The sequence below is a fragment of the Pipistrellus kuhlii genome, unplaced genomic scaffold (genome assembly GCF_014108245.1).
Source record: "Pipistrellus kuhlii isolate mPipKuh1 unplaced genomic scaffold, mPipKuh1.p scaffold_m20_p_19, whole genome shotgun sequence".
Classification (NCBI taxonomy): Eukaryota; Metazoa; Chordata; class Mammalia; order Chiroptera; family Vespertilionidae; genus Pipistrellus; species Pipistrellus kuhlii.
The window spans coordinates 19,518,260-19,533,520 of record NW_023425504.1 but is presented as its reverse complement, the minus strand read 5'-3'; the positions used below and the strand labels follow the sequence as shown (position 1 = coordinate 19,533,520).

The window sequence follows — 15,261 nt, the reverse complement described above, 5'->3', positions numbered from 1 at the left end:
CTAAGAACAGGAAAAATACAGGGATGCCCACTTTCACCACTATTGTTCAACATAGTACTGGAAGTGCTAGCCTTAGCGATCAGACAAGAAGCAGACATAAAAGGCATCCAAATTGGAAAAGAAGAAGAAAACTGACCTTATTCACAGATGATATGATATTTCACATAGAAAAACCCAAAGACTCCATTAAAAAACTACTAGTCCTGCCATAACCATAACCATATTGGCTCAGTGGATAGAGCATTGGCCTGCAGAATCAAGGGTCCCATGTTCTATTCCTGTCAAGGGCACGTCCCTTGGTTGTGGGCACATACCCAGTAGGGATTATGCAGGAGGCAGCTGATTGATGTTTCTCTCTCATCGATATTTCTATCTTTCTGTTCCTTTCCTCTCTGTAAAAAAATCAATAAAATACATTTAAAAAATAATAGTCTTAATAAATGAATTGGGTAATGTAACAGGATACAAAATTAACACCCATAAATCTATGACCTTTTTATACTCCAATAGTGAACTCTCAGAATGGAAAAAGTTTAATCTAAATTACTGTTTCAATATAAAATTACAGAGCATTACTAACAATTACAATATATTTCCTTAGATATGTATAAACATAAAGCATACAAATCTAAGAAAGGTTAAGGTATCCTAAAGTCTTTGTATCATTTGTGATTTGATAAAACTAATCATTAATATTGGATTTTAAGTCAAGGATTCATATTGTAGTCATACAAGTAAACATTACATAAGGAGTAACATTAAATGAGGAGTAACATTAAATAAGGCAGAAGAAATATATTATACAAAGAATTGATGTTGATTATATTCTAAAACTATCAAGGGGCCTTAATCCATAAACATCAAAAAACACTATAAATCCCAAATAGATTAAATACAAAGAAATTCAAACCAAGGCACATGATAGTAAGACTGCCATTGTCAATTGTGAATTTGGTTGACACTCCTATTATAGAGAAAGGGCGAATAGCAATATTAAAATAATTCTTCTAATTAATTTCCTTTCAATGTGCACTAATTAATGCACTGGGCCACTAGTTTTATTCAAAATAGAAACAATATCTTAGTAAGTTATTCCAGGTATGTAGGAAATCTTGATTTTTTTTCCTCTGCCAAGACTTATTTACTTATTTATTTTTTATTATTGTCTAAAGATTTACTACATATGTCTCCTTTTCTCCAATTGATACCCCCCAGCTATTCTGACCCTGAGTAAGCCTCCAACACCCCTGTGTCTGTGTGCATTGGTTATGATAATATGCATGGATACAAGTCCTTTGGTTGCTCTCTAACCACCCTACCCCATTTGTCTCTGGATCTATTCTTATTCATTAAATTATGTTGATCATTATATTTTACATATGAGTGAGATCATGTGATATTTATTTTTCTCCCACCGGCTTATTCACTTCGCATGATGCTCTCCCATGCCATCCATGCTGTTGCAAATGCTAAAATTTCCTTCTTTTTTTATAGTGGCATATTATTCCATTGTGTAGATGTACCACAGTTTTCTAATCCACTCATATGTTGATGGGCACTTAGACTGTATCCAAATCTTAGCTATGGTTAATTGTGCTGTTATGAACACAGGAGTTCCTATATCCTTTGTTATTGGTGTTTCTGGTTTCTTGGGATATAGTCCTAGAAGTGGGATTACTGGGTTAAATGGAACCTCCAATTTGAGCTTTTTGAGGAAACTCCATACTGTCTTCCACAGTGGCTTCACCAGTCTTCATTCCCAACAGCAGTGCAGGAGGGTTCCTTTTTTCCCACATCCTTGCCAGCACTTGTTATTTATTGATTTATTGATGATAGCCATTCTGATATCTGTGAGATGGTACTTCATTGTTGTTTTGATTTGCATCTTTCCAATGATTAGTGACTTTGAGCATGTTTTCATATGTCTCTTGATCTGTATGTGTGTTTTTTTTTTTTAAGAAAAGTGTCTATTTAGATTCTTTGTCCATTTTTTTATTGGATTATTTATCTTCCTTTAGTTAAGTTGTATGAGTTCTCTGTCAATTTTGTAGATTAAACCCTTATCAGAAATATCCTTGGAAATATGTCTCCCATACTTTCTTGTTGTTTTGTTGGTAGTTTCTTTTGCTATGCAGAAGATTTTTATTTCAATGTAGTCCCATTTTGTTTATTTTCTCCTTAGTTTCCATTGCCTTAGGAGCTATGTCTATAAGATATTGCTACAACAAATGCCTGCTATTTGTTACCTATGGATTCCTCTAAGATTTTTATGGTTTTCCTTCTTACATTTAAGTCCTTTAGCCATTTTACATTTGTTTTTGTGTATGGCATAAGTTGGTCATCTAATTTCATTGTTTTGCATGTATCTGACCAAATTTCCCAGTACGATTTATTGAAGAGACTGCCTTGACTCCATTGTACACTCTTGCTTCCTTTGGCAAATATTAATTGAGAATAATGCCTTGGGTTGATTTCTGGGTTGTCTGTTCTATTCTTTTGGTCTATATGTCTGTTCTTGTGCCAGAACCAGGCTGTTTTGAGACCAGTGGCTTTGTAGTATAGTTTGATATCTGGTATTGTGATTCCAACAAATTCGTTCTTCTTTCTGAGAATTGTTTCAGCTATTTGAGGTCTTTATTATTCCATATGAATTGTTGGAGAGTTTGTTCTAAATATTGGAATTATGCAATTGGTATTTTAACAAGAATTGCATTGAATCTATAGATTATGTTGGGTAGTATGAGCATTTTGATGATGTTGATTCTATCAATCCATGAATATGGTATGTTGTTCCATCTGTTAATATCTTCCTCTATCTCTTTTTTCAATGTCCTGCAGTTTTCCAAGTATAGGTCTTTAACATCCTTCGGTAAGTTTATTCCTAGGTATCTTAATATATATATATATATATTTTTTGTGCAATGGTAAATGGGATTTTTTTTTTTCAGTTCTTTCTGTGAGTTCACTAGTGGAGTATAAAAAGGCCATAGATTTCTGGGTGTTAATTTTGTATCCTGTTACATTATCCAATTCATTTATTAGGACTATTAATTAAAAAAATTATATATATATATATATATATATATATATATATATATATATATTCAATATATATATATTTTCAACACACACATATATATATATATATATATATATATATATATATATATATATATTATTGATTTTTTTACAGAGAAGAAAGAAACAAAGAGATAGAAACATCGATGAGAGAGAAACATCCATCAGCTGCCTCCTGCATACTCCCTACTGGGTATGTGCCCACAACCAAGGTATGTGCCCTTGACAGGAATAGAACATGGGACCCTTGATTCTGCAGGCCAACGCTCTACCATGTGGGGATGTTAGATTTTATTAAATATTTGCTGCATCCAATTGAAGGATCATATGAATGTCTCTTTTGTTTTATTAATGTTAAAAACTACATTATTACATGGATTGAAGTTTTATTGTGGTAAAATAAACATAACATAAAACTTTCCAATTTAAACATTTTGTTTACAAGTCAGTAACATTAAGTATATATACATTTTTATACAACCATCACCATTATCAGTCTCTAGAACTTTTTAATTATCCCAGATTGGATTGATTTTTGAGCAATAAATATAGGTTCTTTTACTATTTTCCCCTTCTTCCTTTTCCTTATGGGAACATTATTATGGTTTCCTCAACCCTGTCCAGCATTATATTGGGGTGTGGGGATGCAACTGGGATGGTGGTAGTGAACAGATGATTTGTCTTGCAGTTTCTGTCACTAGACCATGAGGAACAATTAGTTTACTCTTTTTAAGTGCTACTCTAAATATTGTAAAATGCATCCTTAGTTTAATAATCCTAAAATAAATTAGAATATTTTCATTTTCTGGATAATTAATAAACTTTAATAGGTTTACTTCATTTAGCACCTTCTTGCATTTTTTGCTATCTTTGCTATATTTCAATTCTGTGTAATATGCAAATACACTGAGTGGCCAGATTATTATGATCTTTGAACACATAATAATTTGGTCACTCAGTGTATATCCTATGTAATAAAAGGCTAATATGCAAATTGTCCCCTCAAACAGGAGTTCGACCAGCAGGCAGGCTGGCCAACTGCCCATGTCCCCTTCCCCTGGCCAGGCTGGCCAGACCACACCCATGCAAGAATTCATGCACTAGGACATTGAAAAAAGAGATAGAGGAAGATATTAACACACACACACAGGAGTGACCAGATTATTATGCATTCAGAGATCATAATAACCTTGCCACTTAGTGTATTTTGTGCCCTTTATTTTTATTTTTATTTTTCCATCCAATATGAATTAAAATTTTAACTTCACATTTATTCTTGTTCATGTTTTTCTGCAATTTGTTCTTTCAGTCAGAGATCAGTTTTATCCTACTGAAACTTCTCCATTAATATTCTTTTTAATGAATTTTCTTAAAATTTTATTTTAGAAAGTTGTTTATACCTCATTTCAGAAATGATCATTTTAGGTGTAGTTGACATATAATAAGATACAAAAATATCAATGCATAGTTGATGGGCTTTAACAAATATGTATACTCATGTGACCACCAGTCAATCAATATGTAAAACATTTCCATCATTCAAGAAAGTTACTCTATGCCCTTTTGCAGTAACCTCCCTTACTTCACTCCCAAATGAACCACTATTCTATTATGCATCATTGCAGCTTAATTTTGTCTATTGTAGAAATTCATATCATGGAAGCATACAGTAAGTATTCTTATATGTCTGGCTTCTTTAGCACAAAATATTCTCAAAATATTATTTTGTTATCATCCATGCAGTTACATATTCGAACCATTTACATTTTCATTGCCAAGTATTTTTTTATTGTATGGTTATATCACAGTTCATACATTCTCTTCTTGATTTTCTCTGTATCTGCATTTCCCCCCCCAAATTTTAGTTCTAAATAGAGAACTTCTAAATAGAGAAGCTATGAAATTCCTACATAAATTTTTCTGTAGACATAGGTTTTTATTTTTCATAGGGAAAATTAAGGATGGAATTACTGCTTATTATGTTTGATATATGTTTAACTTGTATTAAACATTGCAAAATCTGTTCTCCAAATTGATTTGTACCATTTTACATTCATTACAAGCACTGTATAAGACCTAAAGCTATTTTGTATCTTTACACACACTAGAAATTGCAATTCTTTAAAATTTTTGCTATTCTAATGAGTGCAAAGTGTTACTTTTTTGTGGATTAATTTGCAATTCCCTAATGACTAATAATGCAGAGCAACTTTTCATGATTTATTTGTTCTTTGTTCTGTCTTCTGTTGAATTTTTAATAAGATATATTGCCTACTTTTAAATTAAAGATGTGTGTCTTTTAATTGTTGAATTGCAGGAATTCTTTATTATGAATACAACTTCTTTGTCAAGTTTTGTATTATGAATTTTATCTCCAAGTCCATGGCATTTTATTTTCACAACAATGCTTCCACAGAACACAAGGTTTCATTTTGATAAGATACAGTGTTTTATATTGTGCTTTAATTATTATCATTCTTTGTGTCCTTTTTCAGAAACCTTATTTTTATCCAAGTCATGATGGTATTTTACTTCATTTTCTTCTAGAAGTCTTGTAGTTTAAATTTTTACAGTTATGTCTGTGATTCATTGCAATTTGATATGTGTATGATGTGAAGTAAGCATTGAATTTATTCTTAAAAATAAAAAGATTTTCTACTATTTGTCAAAAAAAATTATCCTTTCCTTGTTGCATTATTTTAGCACCAATCTCATTTATCTTTAATGCCAGATGCCAGCTGTATTATTGCTGTCTTTCAGTTCATGACTTTTTATCCCCAATTACTCTTGTTTCCAGAAGTTTTACTCTGTTCGGAATTCCTAGTTATGAGTTTGCCTGTACTTATCCTATTTTTGGTGCTTCCAGATGGTGGCTTTCTATTTTTTTCTCTCCTTTTTTTGAGGAAGACTCTTAGACATTTATTTGGACACTGCTTCTTTGTAGCATTATTCACTATGGCCAAGACATGGAAACAACCAAAGTTTCCTTTGCTAGATCATTGGTTAAAGAAGATTTGTTACATATGCACAATGGAATACTACTCAGCCATAAGAAAGGATGAAATACTACCATTTGCAGCTACTTGGATGGACCTTGAAAACATTATGCTAAGTGATATAAGTTAGAAAAGCCCTCATATGTGGGCTATAAAACTGGAACTCATGAACAGAAATAGCAGTGTTGTGATTTTCAGAGGGAAGGGGGAGAGGTGAAGAGGGTCATAATATAAGCTGATAGGATAAGATTTGACTTTGGGTCATGAGCACATAGTACAATATATACATCTTATAACATGGAAACCCACACTGAAACCTATATGTTCATATTGACCAATGTTGCCCCAATCAATTTAATTAAAAATAAATATTGTTTTTGCTCTTTCTTCTCTCACCTATCTTTTTTTGTTTGCAAATTATATATATCTTGGAAATATTTCTCTAATACTCTTTTCTACATTTTTCACCCATTTTATCCTCTTTGTCCCTTAGTGAGGCTATATTTTACTAATTTATCTATCACTTTAATAATCCTTGCTTCAGCTTTTTACATATCTATGGATTTTTTATTTTAGTTGTTTCTCCTTTAATTCTATAATTGTATTTACTTTTTTATGAACTGAAATTTTGTGTTTAAATTCTTCATATTTTCTTAAGTACATTATATCAGATATTTAATTTATGTTGTACTATGAAAAATCCAAAATATAGAAAATCACAAGAATATTGCATCGAATATTCTTATATCCTTTGCATAGACTGATCATTTCATACATTGCTACATTTGGTCAGGTGCTCTGTGTGCTTCTGTGTGCGTGCCAGTTCGTTATTATTCATTTTTTTCCTGAACCTTTTGGGGGTACTCTACTTCTGTAGCAGGTTAAAAAGTGGTTCCCCAAACACTATGTCAGTCTAGAACTTCAAAACTATTACTTTATTTAGAATAAATGTCTTTGCAGATACAATTAAGGCAAAAATCTTGAAGTAAAATTATCTTTGTTAAAATGGTCTCTAAATTCAATGGAGGATGCCCTTATAAGACATAGAAAAAGAGAAAACACAAGAGACACTTGAGGAAAGGCCATGTGAAGATGTAGGAGTTTGCTGCAACAAACTAAGGAACATCAGGAGTTGCCAGAAGGTAGAAGTATCAAGGAAGGGTTCTCCCATAGAGCCTTTGGAAGGAGCATGTCCATGCTGGCGAATAGATTTCAGGCCTCTTGTGTCTGGAAGTTGTTCTAAGCCACCAATGTTTTACTAATTTGTTGTGGCAGCTCTAGAAATCTAACACAACCTCTAAATATTTCCACATGTGTATCATGAGGAAAAAGGTATTCTTTTACATGTGCTGTATAGTGATCATTTAGCTTTTATATAATGCTGTTATCTAATATATGGGCCTTATTTTTTTTTCATTTGACTCAATATTATAACTCGTTGAATTTATATTTCTCCAATCCAATATCCAAACCAGAATCACATTGCACTTACATCTCTTTAGGTTATGTGAATCTAAAATATTATCTCAGCTTTTGTTTTTCAAAAAATTTTCATTTTAAGAATAAAGGTGTTTTGTTTTTCAGAATGTCCCTTAATCTGTTTGTCTGATTGCACTCTCATTTCTAGTTTTAGTTATATTTAGAGGAAATATGAGATGAATGATGCTGGTGTTTCTCAGTGCCTCCCATTACCATGTCATAATATTAGGCTCTCCTGTGATTGGTAGTGTTAATTTAGATCACTTACTTAGGTGATGCAATCCATATTTCTCTATTTAAGCTATTTCCCTTTTAATCAGTAAATATTGTAGTTTGGAGATACTTAAGAACTATGCAAATATCTTGTTAACCAACAAATTTTCACTCAATACTATTATTATCCACTGATAAGTATGGCCTTGATCACTTATTACCATGATTAAAAAATGATGATTTTCTAGCTATTATCTTGCATATTTATTAGTTTTATTATGCCAAATAAAAAATTACTCTCCTCTTATCATTTAGTTCTCTTCATTCCTTCTTTTTCCATTCTGGTCTTAATCTCTTTCTATTTTTTCTCTGTATCTGATTTCTGTTCCTCTTTTTCTCTCTTTTTTTTCTCTGCATCCTGCCCTCCTTCATTTGTCTGATTTTATTATGTGTGGATTCATGAATATTTTCAGGTACATTATAATCCATTACTGGTAATCTTTATTTTTGCTTTTATTGTATTAGGTTTAATAACATATTTGTGTCTTTCCATGTACTCAGAATAAAACATTGAAGAAAGAAATTGAAGAAGATACAAATAAATTGAAGCATGTACTTTGCTCATGGATAGAAAGGATTAACATAATCAAAATGTTCAGAAGACCCAAAGCAATCTATAGATTCAATACAATTCCTACCAAAATACCGATGACATATTTCACAGAACTAGAAGAAGCACAATCTTGAGAAAGAAGAACAAAGTGGGAGAAATCACACTACATAATATCAAACTTTATCACAAGGCCACAGTAATCAAAAGAGCATGGTACTTGCATAGAAAAAAAAAAGACATAATGGTCAATGGAACAGAGGAGGGATGAGAAATAAATCCACACGTGTACTAGTATGGTGAATTAATGTTTGACAAAGGAGGCAAGAACATACAATGAGGTAAAGACAGTCTATTCAATAAATGGTGCTGGGAAAATTGTAGATAGGCTGACTACATGTAAAAATGAAACTAGACCATCTTCTTAGACTGTATACAAAAATAAATTTAAAATGAATTAAAAAGTTAAATGTAAAACTCCTTTTAAGAAAGCATAGGTAGTAAAATCTCAAATATTTCTCTTAGAAATATTTTTTTGTGATATATCTCCTTAGGCAAGGGAAACAAAAGAAAAAAAATAAACAAATGGTACTACATCTAACTATAAAGTTTTTGAACAGCAAAATAAATCAACAAAATAAAAAGACAACCCACTGAATGGGAGAACAAATTCCCTAATGATACATCTGATGAGGCATTAATATCCAACATTTAGGAATAACTATACAAATTAAAACTAAAAACACAAACAATTCAAGTGAAAAATGGGCAAAGAGCCTAATCAGACACATATGGGTATATATTTGAAAAAACCCTGAAACGCAACTTTGAAAGAATATATGTACCCCTTTGTTCATTATTTATAATAACTAAGATATGAAAATTGGCAAGGATCCCATCAATAGATGAGAGGATAAAAAGTAATAGTATATATTGTTTACACACACACACACAAATACACACACACACACACACACACACACACACATTGGAATATTACGGAGCTATTAAAAAGTACAAAGTACAAAATTTTACTATTTGTGGCAGTATGGATGGACCTAGAGGGTATTATGCTAAGTGAAATAAGTCGGAAAAATACAAATACCATACAATTTCATTTATATGTGGAATCTAAAGAACAGTTTAAACAAACAAAACTGAAACAAATTCATAGATGCAGAGAACAGATTGATGGTTGCCAGAGTGGAAGTGGATTGGGGGACTGGATAAAAAAAAATGAAGGGATTGAGAAATACCGATTGGTAATTACAAAATAGTCGTGGGGATGTAAAGTACAACATAGGAAATATAGTCAATGATATTATAATAACTATGTATGGTGCCAGGGGATATTGGAAATATCAAGGGGAATACTTTATAAAGTATACAATTGTCTAACCACTATGCTGTATAAATGAAACCAATATAAAATAACATTAAATGTTAACTAATAAAAAAAAACACATATATCTTTCTTCTTTCCTAATCAAACCCTGCTACTTCCCAAAAAAAGTAGATAGAGAATTGCTTTTACCACACTACTACCAAAAGAAATCCTACTAAGTAAAGTTGATTCCATTGTAGTTTTTCCATCTTTAGCTTGAGGGTAGAGTCTTGAAATTTACTGTGTTTCCCCCCTTATTTTATCCATTTGTGTGTATACTTCTGTGCCATTGTATCATTAATGTAGATGTTTGTAACTATCACTGCAGTCAAGATATAGCATTTATATTTAAAACAATATTCTTAAAATATTATGTCCAGCTTTTCTTTCTTTTAATCCTCACCCAATGTGATCTTTTTTATTATTATTGATTTTAGAAAGGGGAAGGGAGGAGAGAGAGAGAGAAACATCAATCAGGTGCTTCCCATACACACCCCAACTGGGGATCGAATATGAAATCTGGGAATATGCCCTGACTTGGAATGGAACCCACCACCATTAGATGTAAGCAGGATGCTTGAATCAACTGACTTACACTGGCTAGGGCTATCCAGGTTTCCTATCAATTCTTGCAAGTAAGGTTGGTCTACTCCAGTTAGTCTATCATGGCCAGAGCAGCTGTCCTAAAATTAGCTTTATAATATTTATTTTTATACAGGGTGGGGGGGGGGATAGGTTTACAATTGTGAGTATGTGAAACACAGAGTTTATTATAGTATTATTATTTATTAATTAATGTATTATTTTCCATACAAGCAACTGAAGGTGATTAAAGAGGTCAAGATCCTCAAGGTCCACGTGGACAAGGGCATGAAGCATGGCCAGAGGATCACGTTCGCGGGGGAAGCGAACCAGACTCCCGGCGTGGAGCCAGGAGACATCGTGCTCCTGCTGCAGGAGAAGGAGCATGAGGTGTTCCAGTGGGATGGCAACGACCTGCACATGACCTACAAGATCGGCCTGGTGGAGGCCCTCTGCGGTTTCCAGTTCACCTTCAAGCACCTTGATGCCCGCCAGATCGTGGTCAAGTACCCGCCTGGCAAGGTCATCGAGCCAGGTGCGTCCGGGTGGTGCGCGGGGGAAGGAATGCCGCAGTATCGTAACCCCTTCAAGAAGGGCGACCAGTACATCAGGTTCGACGTGCAGTTTCCTGAGAACAACTGGGTCAGCCCCGACAAGCTCTCTGAACTAGAAGACCTTCTGCCATCCCGACCGGAAGTCCCGAACATCATCGGAGACACGGAGGAGGTGGAGCTTCAGGAATTCGACAGCACTTGGGGCTCGGGTGGTGGATAGCGGCAAGAGGCCTACAACGCCAGCTACAACGAGGATGGCAGCAGTCACCACGGCCCAGTGGGCAGTGTGCCCACCAGTGAGCCTCACGGCACAGGCGGGTCCTCCGCTTGCCCGGTTCGTCCTCAGCGGCCCAGCCATAGGGTCTGTTGATCCCAATGAACTGATGGATATTTCCTGGTCTATGTGTAACTTTAAAGAAGGTATAGTATCTACAGAGTGTATAATTTAACTAACCACAGAGCCCTGCATCTTTGACTGGTCTGCAGAGGAGAGCACTCGAGGAGGCAGGACTGACGCAAGGGTGCCCAGGCCTCCCGCGGTGTCTGGGTGCGTTTCTATCAGATCGTGTACGTTTTGTTCCATGTTTGCACCTCGAAGCCCACGTTGTAAAGTCTGTCCAGTGTGTCCTGGAGCTTGTGTTTGGCTGTGCCTGCATCCTCAGCTGCTACACCAGAATAAAGAGTTTCCGAGCCTGCGTCTCGCTTAGGTGCATGGGCATGGGTGCGGCACACTGGGCGTGGAGCCCAGCAGAACAGTGGGAGTGACATCGGTGGTGGTGGTTGTCATGTTGTTGGGTTTTTCCTCTTTTTCTTGTTTTTTTTTTTTCTTCTTCTTTTTTTTTTATCATCTTGTGAAGGTTTCAAAACTCTGTAATAAAAAGCAGTTAAAAAAATGTAGGTTACAGAATTCTCTTTCTTCTCCATTATGCCTAGTATGGAACTGAATATGTGGTAAGAAAGCAATAAATAATTACTAGATGATATTTAACTAAACTACTTCCTATAGTCATAGCTATAAAGTCATTACGGTAAGACATTTGAACTAAAATCATCAGTTCTACTTAACCTACATGGTAAAGACATAACTTACTTTGATGGTTGATTCAAGCTGACAGAATCATAGTGGGGGTTTTTTCCAAACAACTTTATCTTTGCATATAAACACATCTAAAATGTCCCTGTATATTTTCACTGTGGAAGAACTTAAATTTCAGATTAAAGGATAAAGGAACTCAGTAGACAATGAATAGATATTAGTGGCTACTCAGCAGACTAATGCTGTTGGATAAAACATACTTTAGGAAACTAATTCTGTTAGAAGTTCACATAATGGCAAAGATGCAAAAAGTGATATTTCAAGTGGAAATGTCACAAACAGCCATGAGGTTAGCCCAGGGGATCAGAGAGTTAGAGTTTTATATCTAATAATATTACAGTTTAAGTCCATAACTTTGTATATAATGGAAGGGAATAGGGATAAGGGGGGAAAGAAAGTAGGGATAGCACAGGGGGGGAAAAAAACAGTTCAGAGGCATATAAACTATTTAAAGTACTAAGTTTGGGGCTTTCACATAATCGGAGTGTCATAAAAACAAATCCAGATTTAGATAAGGAGAGGCTTTATAGAGAAGTGTGCTCTGACCTCAGAAATCTGCCTATGTCTCAAAACCAAACAAAACAGCCATTTAGAAAAATAGGGAGGGGAAAACAGGAAGTATGGGAAAGTAAGGCAAATGAGAGAAAATGATCAGAGGGATCTGATTGAATATATGTCTCACTATAGTCAACTGATTCTCAGGATAAGCTGATAAGGGCTTTTCAGTGCTTGCTCAGGTCTGAGGGCAAGCAGAGTTCAGGGACCTTTAGGGAAGAAAGAAACCTGAGTCAGACAAAGCAGAGGATACAGAAGTGGGCAATTATGAACACCTAATCAGGAGCCAAACACCACATAAAGATATGTACTCTGTTATTAGAGGCATTCCAGTGAATAATTAATAGCTTCTTGTTAGGTATGCTATAGAAGAAATTTGATATTTTGAATCTGGTGGGAATTTGGTCAAGGTTACCTTCAAAAGTGTATTCTAACTTAAAGAACAATTATTTGTATGATTCAGTGAGAGTTAGTATTTCTACTGCCAAAAAATAACCAAAACAATAAAACAGTGATCCCCTTAGTGTACACTGACAGACAATAAGATTTGCTACATCATTTGGTCATTTTATTTGCATCTTTCAATGAAAGATAGTAAAATTCTTTAAGCCAGCTTTGCAATCATCATTTTGTAGGCTGTATAAATGAAATATTCAGCAATAAGTATTTCAAAATATCTATTATTTTAGATTGAACAGAATTGCTGTGTACAGGTTATGCATTTCTTCCCTAGGAATGCAATAATAGTATGGAAAGGATGTGGAGTATTAACATTTAGACAGGTATCATGGAAAAGGCAAAGCTTAAAATTTACCTAGTGTGGAGAGAAAAAGAAGAAAGTTTTTGGTTAAATCTTATCACATTCACCACTAGTCCATCAATTCAAAGTCAGCTTGGTGAATGATGTTGGCTTTTAGACTCTCATGAAAAGCTTTCCTGATTTGAAAAGGAGGCAAATTTATTTATGTAAATTGACTATTTTGCAGTACTTCTGCTTCTTTTAGTGTTGACTAGTCCCACTTCTGATAAAACAGATCTAATTTTATTTCCATTAAAATGCAATGAAAGTACTTCTATGAATTTAATAGTTTCTTGGCTGAGTTTGATAGGAGCATTAAAATTGTTAGCTATAGAGTGTTTTTTAATAAATATTGCTTTTTTAATTAAAAGACTAAGAAACACCTAGCTGGTCAAGGATTTTTTCCCATGGATTATGAAAAAAAAAAGGAGTTGGTAAAAGAAATAGTAATATGCTCAAGGGTTTGCTTAATTGGACCCTCTTGCTTATCTCACTGTCAAATTATTTTCAAACCTAAGCTTTTCTATGTAATTTAAATATTGGCATACTCTGTTTTGCATAACTTATTCATCTTCTTGAAGGGAACATGCAATTAGTATAAACAAATATAAATTTAGATTTTATGACAAAGCATGAAAAGAAAACTAACATCATGAATTGTTCTAATTTTTCTTTCAGAAGGTTCTCTTAAAATTTTACTTTCACTCATACTTTCTACATTTTTCTATAAACTACTTATGCAAATATCATTATTTCCTATAACTTAGTAGGCCTCCTTGATCCACAGTCTTCCTAATATAGTAACATTTAGCTGAAGTTCTCCATAATCTGCATAGTCAACAGCCATTTACTGTTTAACAGCAAAAAAAGGAAATATGCCTGGCCAATGTGGTTCAGTATCGACCTATGAACCAAGACATCAGGGTTTGATTCCTGGTCAAGGCACATGCCAAGGTTATAGGTTCTGTTCTCAGTAGGGGGTGTGCATGAGGCAGCTGGTCAATGATTCTCTCCCTCTCCTTCCTCTCTGAAATCAATAATTTTTTTTAAATGAAATGTGTATGGAAAATTTTAAAATGCAAAAGGCTTTTAAAGATTATGAGAATCACTGGTAGCAGAGCTGATTCTGATTTCCTTCCTAATCTAAGTTTCTGGACTTCCACTTCCCAAATCAGGGGGTGAGCGGAAGTTTATTTACCTTTTTTATAACTTAAGAATATATTTCATTGGTCATATAAGACAAACAACTTTCTTATTATCATTAGACATATACACAGAATGGCCAGATTATTATGATTTCTGAAGGCATAATAATCTGGCTACTCAGTATAATATACTAGAGGCCCAGTGCATGAATTTGTGTATGGATGGGGTCTGGCCAGCCTGGCCAGAGGGAGGAGAATGGGCAGTTGGCCTGCTGGTTGAACTCCTGGTCGAGGGGACAATTTACATATTAGCTTTTTATTATATAGGATATACACTGAGTGGCCAGATTATTATGCATTCAGAGATTATAATAATCTGGCCACTCAATGTATATTGTGGAAGAATATTGTGGGAAACTATATACAAAGTAGAAACAGTAGTTTACATGGATTCAGAGTTCTGAAACAATGTGGCTACAACTTAGAGTTTCTTATGCACAATTGCTTGAAATTAATGCTGAATTTACAAACTTTAGATTTTCTTGACAGAGTGCTGTATACCTTTCAGTCAATTCTAGCCTATACCTTTTTTAAATAGCAAATAAAAAGGTCTGGATTGAAGTGTAACATATTGTCTGATATTAAATAATTCTAGCTGACTTATGTCTAGAACTTTTAGTTTAGTAAAAATATTTTAGATGTATTAATTAGTAGATCTATACTAGCTTCCCTTTTCTTATTTTGTATAGTAATTAAAAATTAAAACATTT

At 34.0% G+C, this 15,261-nt stretch overlaps 1 pseudogene; it reads left to right on the top strand.

The window, feature by feature from the left end:
• The first annotated feature begins 10,555 nt into the window (after positions 1-10,555).
• LOC118721964 lies at positions 10,556-11,591 on the top strand (annotated as a pseudogene).
• Positions 11,592-15,261: the final 3,670 nt, after the last annotated feature.